We start from the raw sequence: 11,428 nt of genomic DNA on the forward strand, positions 1-11,428 counted from the left end.
ACCCATGTTCAACTGATGTTGACATGGAACCCTTCTCCACATCAGCCAACGAGGCTCTCTCTTGATTATTTGCTACTACCACCAAGATCTGCACCAGCGGCGGCTCCAGGCCGGCTCACGCCGAGTCCCTTCGACGCTCACCGCTGCGACCCTCCTACTCGCCGGGGCTTCCATAGCGCCTCTCTCAGCGCCAAAAACAGTGCCCCGGCGGCCGAGTATCGGGAGAATGCTTGAGCGCCATACCATTTTAAGGGCTAGTTGCTTCGGCAGGTGAGTTGTTACACACTCCTTAGCGGATTCCAACTTCCATGGCCACCGCCCTGCTGTCTATAGCAACCAACACCTTTTCGTAGTGTCTACATTAGCATTCCTTTAGGCCCCTTAACTCGTACGTTTGGTTCATCCCACAGCGCCAGTTCTGCTTACCAAAAGTGGCCCACTAGGCACTCTGATTCTTTGCATCATAGAGCTTCACATCTCAAGCAAGCTCCACGTCTCACCCATTTAAAGTTTGAGAATAGGTTGACGGCATTGCACCACCAAGGCCTCTAATCATTCGCTTTACCGGATGAAACTCAACTCTCCGAATGCCAGCTATCCTGAGGGAAACTTCGGAGGGAACCAGCTACTAGATGGTTCGATTAGTCTTTCGCCCCTATACCCAGCTCTGACAATCGATTTGCACGTCAGAACTGCTTCGGACCTCCACCAGAGTTTCCTCTGGCTTCGTCCTCACCAGGCATAGTTCACCATCTTTCGGGTCCCAACGGCTGCGCTCTCAGGTACTTGGCGGCGGACCACGGGTTGAGGGAGCCCGAGAGCCCCCCGTGCCCCGGGCCGCACTACGCCAAGTCCTCGGCCTGCGCCCCAACTCCCGCCTTGCGGCGGGCCGCCCGCCCAGGCACCGCCGGTACCAGCCCAGGATATTCTCTCAACCTAGCTGGCCCGACAGGCCTCGGCAGACAGGGGATCGGCCTGCCCAAAACAGAGCTCACTTTCATTTCGCCTCCGGGTTTAGATCACCCTTAGACTCGCGCACATGTTGGACTCCTTGGTCCGTGTTTCAAGACGGGTCGGGTGGATTACCAATCACTCTCAGGTGGCGAGAGGCCGCATTCTTCTCTCCGCGGCCTCCTTGCAGTGACCGCCGCTCGGGCCCGGTCAGTACCGTCGTCGGTCATCACCCGCGCCAAGGCGCGGGCTACCAGTCCGAAACGGCCCTCGGAGCCTAAGCAGCGGGTCGCCACCAACTCTACTCGAGGGAGAAATAAGCCCGCAGGCCGCGGCACGACAACCACGGGGCCGCGGCAACTAACTGCGTCGCCGGGTCCTCTCACTGAAAAGCAACTTGAACCGCGGTTGCCGCCCGCACCCCGCCAGCTGAATCCCCTCTTTCGACCTTCACGGTTCCACCCGTTTGAGCTTCTAATGGTTTCACGTCCTCTTGAACTCTCTCTTCAGAGTCCTTTTCAGCTTTCCCTCACGGGTACTTGTCAAATATCGGACTCGTGGTAGTATTTAGCCTTAGATGGAGTTTACCACCTACTTAGGGCTGCAGTACTAAGCAACCCGACTCTACGGTAAAGACCCCTCCGCCCAAGCTGCCTAAAACCTTTTTACAGGCGCCGCCACACGGGCCTACCACCCTCCTCGGGGCTGCATTCAAGCAATGACTTAGGCGGTGAGCAGCTCGAGCGGTACGGATCCACCGAAACGCAACACCCCTCGACGGCCGGACAGGACCGCGAGGTTATGCGCTGGGCTGGTCCCCTTTCAGTCGCCCTTACTCGGGGAATCCCGGTTGGTTTCTTTTCCTCCGCTTATTAATATGCTTAAATTTGGCGGGTTGTCTCCCCGCGGACGAGGTCTTCAAAAACTTGCGCCTTCCAGGGCCCAGACGGAGCAGGACGTCCGGATCAGCCAGCGGCGTCGTCCTCGGATTCTGAGGCGGAGGAGGGGGCCTTCATTCTTCGGAGTGCAGGCGACTGCTGCAGCCAGCGGCAGGCAGGCAGAGCGGCTAGACCGACGTTGTCGTCGTCCTCTCTCGCAAGGACTCCGTCCGTCCGTCCGGCGGTGACCGCTCCCCAGGGCAGCGCAGGGGAGGCGGTAGCCGTAGCTGCTTTACTACTCGCTGCTGCTGCTGTTGCTGCTGCTGCTGCTGCTGCTGGTGCGCCACCTGCTTGCTTCTCCGTGTCGACGGCACCCTCTCTCCCAAGGGCAGCACCGTTCATCAAAAGGCTCTCTCTCCCGCTTCGTCCTCCGGACAACAGCTCACCTTCGTTCGTTCGTTCCTTCCTCCCTCCCTCGCACCAACGGACGGGGTCCCTCCCAGCAGCGCTCGAAAGAAAATGATTCTCTTCGACCCACTGCTCTCTGTCGGGATGAGGCCAGTCTCGTCACCCGCCCGAGTGCACCAGCGGCCCCGGCCCTTCGTCCTTCCATCTTCTGCTCTCGCACAGACACAGATGGCAGGAGGAGCTGGCCGTGAGCCCGGCACTCAAAACAGATGCTGCTTCCTTCTCGCGAAGCCACGAAACATGACCCGGGACAAGACCCGAACGCTGCTTAGGCACTCAGGATAGGTACCCTGGATGGCCTCTGCTTCTCTTCACCTGAGAGCAGGATCGTCCACCGTAGTCCCAGACACCGGGCCACCGCCGCCGCCGCCGCCGCCGCCGCCAGCTGGGAACAGCCAGCCGGACAGCAGCAACGGGGCCCCAGTCCAGGGACACGGCGACATTTCACACTTGAGGGAACGGACCGCCAGCCCACAAAAATAGTGGGCGCCGGCCCGACATCCCCATCTCGCCACGGCTCACGGTAGCCGCGGCCCGCCCCTTCCAGCGGCGCGCGCCTCCGGCCGGCCCCCTTCTCTCTGAGGGCCGCACACTCGGCGCCGCTGCCAGCCGGGGCCTGCCGCAGCAATACCCTTCACCGGGATGGATGCTTAACAGACACTCGTCCGGGAGTGGCGAAGACACTGGTCAGTGCCCTCGCCGCAATGTGCGTTCAACTGGTCGATGCATCTCATAATCTTGCGATTCACATGCCGACACGCATTTTGCTGCGGTCTTCATCGACCCACGAGCCGAGCGATCCACCATTAGAAGTTGTTCAAATTGGAAATTATTACAAAAACATGGGCTAAGCGTGACTTCCATCACGGCCCGCCACGGACATGCCAGCGCGGCGGGCCCTCCTCCTCCGACGGCCGTGCTTCTCTCTCTCTCTCTCTCCGACCGTCATCACTACGGGGACAGTAGTGCTCGACGTCGTCTCCGGCCAGCGGCGTAACCCCGCCTGAAGCGTGCCGCACCGCGCCGCCGCCTCTTCCTTCTCTCTGGCGACGCGGACGACAGTGGCTCCACAGCCCTCGAGACGTCTTTGTACTGACTGCCCCCCTCCACCAAAAACCACCTCTAGAGCCCCACACTAGCTCTCCATCTGGCTCCGTGCGCCCCAGGGCAGCACAGCCGAGCCATCCATCAGTAATGATCCTTCCGCAGGTTCACCTACGGAAACCTTGTTACGACTTTTACTTCCTCTAAATGATCAAGTTTGGACATCTTTCCGGCCCGTCCAGGCGAGTCGGCGGAACCCCATTGCTGGGAGAAACCCGCCGCCCCAGTCCAAGACCGCCAGTCCGAAGGCCTCACTAAATCATTCAATCGGTAGTAGCGACGGGCGGTGTGTACAAAGGGCAGGGACTTAATCAACGCAAGCTGATGACTTGCGCTTACTGGGAATTCCTCGTTCATGGGAAACAATTGCAAGCCCCAATCCCTATCACGAATGGTTTTCACGCGATTTCCCCGCTCCTCTCGGAGAAGGACAACCCGCTAACCCATTCAGTGTAGCGCGCGTGCGGCCCAGGACATCTAAGGGCATCACAGACCTGTTATTGCTCAATCTCCTGCAGCTATACTCGCTGCTCATCCCTCTAAGAAGACTGTGTCGAACGGGGCCCATGCACCAAAACGCCCGTCCACTATTTAGTAGGCCAGAGTCTCGTTCGTTACCGGAATTAACCAGACAAATCACTCCACCAACTAAGAACGGCCATGCACCACCACCCACCAAATCGAGAAAGAGCTCTTAATCTGTCAATCCTTCTGGTGTCCGGGCCTGGTGAGGTTTCCCGTGTTGAGTCAAATTAAGCCGCAGGCTCCACTCCTGGTGGTGCCCTTCCGTCAATTCCTTTAAGTTTCAGTTTTGCAACCATACTACCCCCGGAACTCAAAGACTTGAGGTTTCCCGGGGGCGTCTCGCCACGTCATGGGAATAACGACGGCGAATTGCTAGTCAGCATCGTTTAGGGTTAGAACTAGGGCGGTATCTGATCGCCTTCGATCCTCTAACTTTCGTTCTTGATCAACGAAGACATTCTTGGCAAATGCTTTCGCTGTTGTTCGTCCTACGACGGTCACTGAATTTCACCTCTCGCGTCGTAGTACGGATGCCCCCGACAGTCCCTCTTTATCATTACCTCTGGCTCCCACCACCAAGAAAATGGAACCGAGATCATCTTCCATCATTCCATGCAGGTAACATTCGGGCATTGTATTCGAGAGTAGCCTGCTTTGAGCACTCTCATTTATTCAAGGTGAACTGGCCGGCCGCGCGGGACACTCGGTGAAGAGCACCCCGGCAGAACCGGCTTGGCTTCCACTCACGGAAGCTGTTCGGAGCCTGACGGGGAAGCACCGGGCGGTGACCTCCCCAGCCAGTCCGGAACTGAGCTCGAACTACGAGCTTTTTAACCGCAACAACTTTAATATACGCTATTGGAGCTGGAATTACCGCGGCTGCTGGCACCAGACTTGCCCTCCAATTGGTTGTTGCTAAAGGATTTAAAGTGTGCTCATTCCAATTACGCAGACTCGGAAGAGTCCCGCATTGTTATTTTTCGTCACTACCTCCCAGAGCTGGGATTGGGTAATTTGCGTGCCTGCTGCCTTCCTTGGATGTGGTAGCCGTTTCTCAGGCTCCCTCTCCGGAATCGAACCCTGATTCTCCGTCACCCGTAACAGCCACTGTAGGCGCATGGCCTACAATCCACAGCATGATAAGGCAGAAACTCGAAAGATACGGAGCCGGTGCGGAGACCGTGCCCTCTGCACAAAGTTATTCAGAGTCATCACAGTAAACTGAACGGACCGAGGCCCGCTTGGTTTTCAACTAATAAAAGCACTCCTCCCTTCCAGTCGGAGTTGTAATGGTCACGTATTAGCTCTAGAATTACCAGGGTTATCCGAGTAGTAGGTTTGGATCAAATGAATGATAACTGATTTAATGAGCCATTCGCGGTTTCGCCTTAGAGCGGCCTGTACTGACACATGCATGGCTTAATCTTTGAGACAAGCATATGACTACTGGCAGGATCAACCAGGTAGTTTGCTTACTTAATCTTTCAGTCTAAAGGCCGGGATCCACGTCCCAAAGATCGCGTCCTACTGCATCCCGTCGCCTCCGCCTTCTCTCCCAAAGACGAGACGGCTGCTGCTGCTGCTGCTGCTGCTGCCGCTGCCACTGCAGAGCTACTACGGGTGAGTTCGGACACGGGTCAGGCAGGAGCCCGGCCTATTTCCATCGCTCTCCTATCTCTGAATCAAGGGGCTGCTGCTGCTCTCTCTCAAGCAAAGCGGAACCCTTCATTGCCACAAGTTCTAAGTACTTTCCAACAGGAGGCCAGTCAACTCTACTCTGCTGGCCAGCGACAAGAACATTGTCTCATCGCTGGCTGGTCTGAGCAGAGCTAAACCAGACCCACCTCTCATTCTCAGAGACACGACACAGGGGAAGGCCTCTCTCTCAAGGGCCCCCCCGCATCGCTCTCCTACATTGTCAACCCTCGCTCGGACAAGGGAACGAATTCGACGCTCAGTTGCCACCGGTCGCATGGGGAGCCATCAGCAGCTGCGGTAACCACAGTCTGCCTGCCAAGGCTAACGAGAGACTTGGCACTGACTCCACGACCTTACCGTTATTCGGGCCACAACAGTGGATCTATTGTACCTCTCACGAGGCATACACACACACACACACACACACACACCCCACACTGAACCACAGGACCAGGCACCCCTCACCTTCACCACAACAAGCCCTTGGTCCGTGGTATGGTCCATGTTTTTCTCTCAGTTCCTAGGATGTGCAACCCTCACCAAGGATTCCACATGGCCACAACTACTAGGAGCAATGGACATTACCACCAACCAAAGGGCCACTCTCCCCAACAGATACACTGCCCTCTCCACGCCATTTCTACACAAAAAGTAGGACACCTCTTGTTTCTCCAAATTTTCTCCCAAACTTCCACAAGTTCACAAGCTCTTTTCCCCTGATATGGTCCGTGTTTCTTTCAGTTCTGGGGCTCTGCATGCTTACAACAAGGGATTCTACATTGAAAACCAGGCAAGCATTTGGTTTTCTCACCGTTTGCCCTGGTTTTATCAAGCCCTCAGCCACAGAAATGAGAAATTTCGTATAGTTACGTAAAAAAAAACTCTACGGAAATTTCATACACAATTTCCAGGCTTTACTTGGAGAGAACCTTCTCCTATATATGTCAGGAAGAATCATGCTTAATACCGACGCACTGGCCGAATCCGCCAGCGATTTTTTGATTTCACTCATGGGGTAAGGACCCAAACTACACTTTCTGACCAAGTATCCATCAATTTACCGTCTAGGTTGCCTTGGAAGGCCACCTAACCCTTACTTTTCAGGGAGAGATGAAATTTTGGTTAAATCTGGTAGGCTAGCTCCTTAGAGTTGTTCAACCTCGTGTAAATACAAACTCTATGGGGACCTCATACAAAATTTCACTTTTTACTTGGAGAGCACCTTCTCCTACATATATGTCAGGGCCAATAATGCTTAACACCAACGAAAGGGCCACACCCGCCAGCGATTTTTTTATTTCAATCATGGGTTAACAACAACAACAACAATAATAATGATAATAATAATAATAATAATAATAATAATAATAATAATAATAATAATAATAATAATAACATGTGTTGCAGGAATAACATTTGTAAAATAGTGTACAGGTGTTCCTTACGAAAAAAACAGGTGTTGCAGGAATAACATTTGTAAAATAGTGTACAGGTGTTCATTATGAAAAAAACAGGTGTTGCAGGAATAACATTTGTAAAATAGTGTACAGCTGTTCATTACGAAAAAACAGGTGTTGCAGGAATAACATTTGTAAAATAGTGTACAGCTGTTCATTACGAAAAAACAGGTGTTGCAGGAATAACATTTGTAAAATAGTGTACAGCTGTTCATTACGAAAAAAAACAGGTGTTGCAGGAATAACATTTGTAAAATAGTGTACAGGTGTTCATTATGAAAAAAACAGGTGTTGCAGGAATAACATTTGTAAAATAGTGTACAGCTGTTCATTACGAAAAAACAGGTGTTGCAGGAATAACATTTGTAAAATAGTGTACAGGTGTTCCTTACGAAAAAAACAGGTGTTGCAGGAATAACATTTGTAAAATAGTGTACAGGTGTTCATTATGAAAAAAACAGGTGTTGCAGGAATAACATTTGTAAAATAGTGTACAGCTGTTCATTACGAAAAAAACAGGTGTTGCAGGAATAACATTTGTAAAATAGTGTACAGCTGTTCATTACGAAAAAAAACAGGTGTTGCAGGAATAACATTTGTAAAATAGTGTACAGGTGTTCATTGTGAAAAAAAACAGGTGTTGCAGGAATAACATTTGTAAAATAGTGTACAGCTGTTCATTACGAAAAAACAGGTGTTGCAGGAATAACATTTGTAAAATAGTGTACAGGTGTTCCTTACGAAAAAAAACAGGTGTTGCAGGAATAACATTTGTAAAATAGTGTACAGGTGTTCATTATGAAAAAAACAGGTGTTGCAGGAATAACATTTGTAAAATAGTGTTACAGCTGTTCATTATGAAAAAAACAGGTGTTGCAGGAATAACATTTGTAAAATAGTGTACAGCTGTTCATTATGAAAAAAACAGGTGTTGCAGGAATAACATTTGTAAAATAGTGTACAGCTGTTCATTACGAAAAAAACAGGTGTTGCAGGAATAACATTTGTAAAATAGTGTACAGCTGTTCATTACGAAAAAACAGGTGTTGCAGGAATAACATTTGTAAAATAGTGTACAGGTGTTCCTTACGAAAAAAACAGGTGTTGCAGGAATAACATTTGTAAAATAGTGTACAGGTGTTCATTATGAAAAAAACAGGTGTTCCAGGAATAACATTTGTAAAATAGTGTACAGCTGTTCATTACGAAAAAACAGGTGTTGCAGGAATAACATTTGTAAAATAGTGTACAGCTGTTCATTACGAAAAAAACAGGTGTTGCAGGAATAACATGTGTAAAATAGTGTACAGGTGTTCATTATGAAAAAAACAGGTGTTGCAGGAATAACATTTGTAAAATAGTGTACAGCTGTTCATTACGAAAAAACAGGTGTTGCAGGAATAACATTTGTAAAATAGTGTATAGACACTACTCGGATTAACTTCTGCATTATCATTTGACAAGCAACTGATGCATTTTATTATTATATTTTATTATATTTCATTTATTATAAGTCATTATTGTTGTTTTTTATTATTTTTTTCTGTTATTATTCATTATTATTGTAATTCATTTATTATAAATCCTTATTATTGTTTTTTTATTTGTTATTATTTATTATAATTACTATTTATTAATTGTTGTTATTTATTGTTATCTATTCCTATTTATTATTGTTACTATTTATTAATCATTATTATATATTGTTATTCATTCTTATATAGTATTATCATTATTCATTTCTATTATTTTGTTATTATGTGTTATTATTTATTATTATTTATCATGAATATTTGTTAATATTTTTATTATGTATCATAATTATTTGTTATTATTTATTATTATTTATCATAAATATTTGTTAATATTTTCTATTATGTATCATTATTATTTGTTATTATTTATTATTATTTATCATAAATATTTGTTAATATCTTATATTATGTATCATTATTATTTGTTATTATTTAATATTATTTATCATAAATATTTGTTAATATCTTATATTATGTATCATTATTATTTGTTATTATTCATTAATACTTATCATAAGTATTTATTATTATTTTTTATTATGTATCATTATCATTTGTTATTATTTATTATTTATTAAAAAAAAACAGGTGTTGCTGGAATAACATTTGTAAAATAGTGTACAGGTGTTCATTATGAAAAAGACAGATGTTGCTTACGAAGAAGAAGCAAGAACATTTGTAAAATAGTGTACAGGTGTTCATTATGAAAAAGACAGGTGTTGCCCAGCGACCTACTACCAAGAACATACATCTGTACACACGCTGGCTCATGTTGCACAGGCGATCGTGCTGCTGCTGCTGCTCTGGGTTCAGACGGGGCCCGGACAGAGGATCCAGCCTTCTCACAGTTTCCAAGGAAGCACTGCCTTCTACTCTCTCTCTCGAAGGCACTCGTGCGACCAAGAAAGCATTGCCTTCTCTCTCAAAGGCGATCATGCTCTTCAAGCTGCTGCTGCTGCTGCTGCTGCTGCTGCTGCTGCTGCTGCTGCTGCCGCCGCTGCCGCTGCTGCTGCCGCCGCCGCCGCCGCAGACTGGGGAAAAGCCACAGCATCCGAAGTTCCACGCGTGCAAACAACTACCAAATGCATACATCTCACAGCAACCCTACTTGTCTCGCAAAGCCGGCGGTACGCTGGGTGCTTGCTCTCGAAGGCACTCGTGCACTTCAAGCTGCTGCTGCTGCTGCTGCTGCTGCTGCTGCTGCTGCTGCTGCTGCTGCTGCTGCTGCTGCTGCTGCTGCTGCTGCTGCTGCTGCTGCTGCTGCTGCTAAGGATTCGGCCCAGGTGAACATAGAGTCGCAGACTCTACCACAATACATTCTCTCTTTGGGCTCTTAGTGCTGCATTGAGCATGTGCTATTGCACTGCCCTACATGAATCCTGGAAATAAGGTGGTTTAGTACTAACCAACCAATAGCCCTCTCTCGGCTACTTTGGCACGGCTTAAGTGCGTGCGTGCGCGCTGCCCAGACATCCGCAACGTCTAGTTCACTGCCAGGAGTCTCGATGGGTGCGGGAGTGCTTTCCCGTCCCTGGCACCTCCTTCATGACTGTTATATCCGGCAGAACTGAACTGAATGGCTTGGAGCACTCCACAGCCACTGACTGACTGACTGACTGGCTGGGCCAACTCAAAAAGATAATTGTCGGCCTCACAAGTCGGCCAACGCGAATGCCTGCAATTGCAGACTTAGCTTCCCCCTGTTGGGACGCCCCGCCTAGCCACTAGACTGCTGCCGCAGCTCCTCGTCCGCATCTGTACCACCTCTTCCTAGTTTAAAGCGAGCAAAGATACACTTAAAAAAAAAAAACCCGTAATTTTAATCGGAAATTCTCCTTAAAAATATACTGTTCTCAGCCGTATTTCAGTTTACCCTACTTTGTTATCATCTTTTACGGGTTGGTGACCGTAATATCACTCCTTTTCGTTAATGTTTCCGTTTAAAAACGGTAAATGCCTGGCAACATTTATTCCAGGATTTTTACCGTTTTAACGGCTAAAGTTTACCAGTTTAGATAATAGGTAAATTAATTTTAACCACATGGACTGAGAAAATTTAATTAGTAAATTGTCATGGTAATTCATGAATATTGGATAGTCTGACTCCATTCACATAACCGAGTGTCTATTTCAATATCAACTAATAGACATTCTTAGATAGTGGATAATCAAACTTGGAGTGTCCATTTCAATATCAATATCAACTAATAGAAATTCATAAATATTGGATAATCTAACTTGAGTGTCCATTTCATTATCAATTTTATTCTTCCCAAGTATATTATCCATTGTAATAGATTAGAACAGATGGCAAGACCTCAAGAAGCATCCTGCCCACGAAGCGTCTGGATGATATAATTAATAACCCTCGTCTTGTAGATTACAACAAATATATCACCACATTAGTGCCAACGCCGATGCCAATCTCTCATCTGGCACCTTTGCCTTGCATCGTCTTTCATAACACTTAAACTTTAACGCATATATACATCTATCTACTGTATTATCTGTGTCTGTCTTGTCTATATATATATATATATATATATATATATATATATATATATATATATATATATATATATATATATATATATATTATGTGTCCTGTGTGTGTGTAAGTATAGATACATGTCTATACATATGCATGTATACCTACATTTATAACATGCATATGTATCTGTAAGTACATATATATATATATATATATATATATATATATATATATATATATGAATGTGTATACATATGCACACACACACACATATATATATATATACAGTATAGTATAATAGGCCTACAGTATATATATATT

General features: G+C 47.2%; 3 non-coding genes across 3 annotated transcripts in view; all 3 read right to left on the reverse strand.

Moving 5' to 3' along the window:
• Positions 1 to 1,869, reverse strand: part of LOC137646180 (large subunit ribosomal RNA) — a 4,369-nt gene extending 2,500 nt beyond the window's left edge. Inside the window, exon 1 of the ribosomal RNA XR_011045434.1 lies at positions 1 to 1,869. This exon is cut by the window's left edge and continues 2,500 nt beyond it. This is a non-coding gene — a ribosomal RNA (large subunit ribosomal RNA).
• A 1,083-nt stretch (positions 1,870 to 2,952) lies between these two features.
• On the reverse strand, positions 2,953 to 3,112 carry LOC137646159 (5.8S ribosomal RNA). The gene has a single exon (XR_011045417.1). It is a non-coding gene; the product is annotated as a 5.8S ribosomal RNA (ribosomal RNA).
• Positions 3,113 to 3,489: 377 nt separating this feature from the next.
• On the reverse strand, positions 3,490 to 5,392 carry LOC137646173 (small subunit ribosomal RNA). Its single transcript, XR_011045429.1, has one exon. It is a non-coding gene; the product is annotated as a small subunit ribosomal RNA (ribosomal RNA).
• Between the last annotated feature and the right edge of the window lie 6,036 nt (positions 5,393 to 11,428).

Source organism: Palaemon carinicauda, chromosome 8 (genome assembly GCF_036898095.1).
Source record: "Palaemon carinicauda isolate YSFRI2023 chromosome 8, ASM3689809v2, whole genome shotgun sequence".
NCBI lineage: Eukaryota > Metazoa > Arthropoda > Malacostraca > Decapoda > Palaemonidae > Palaemon > Palaemon carinicauda.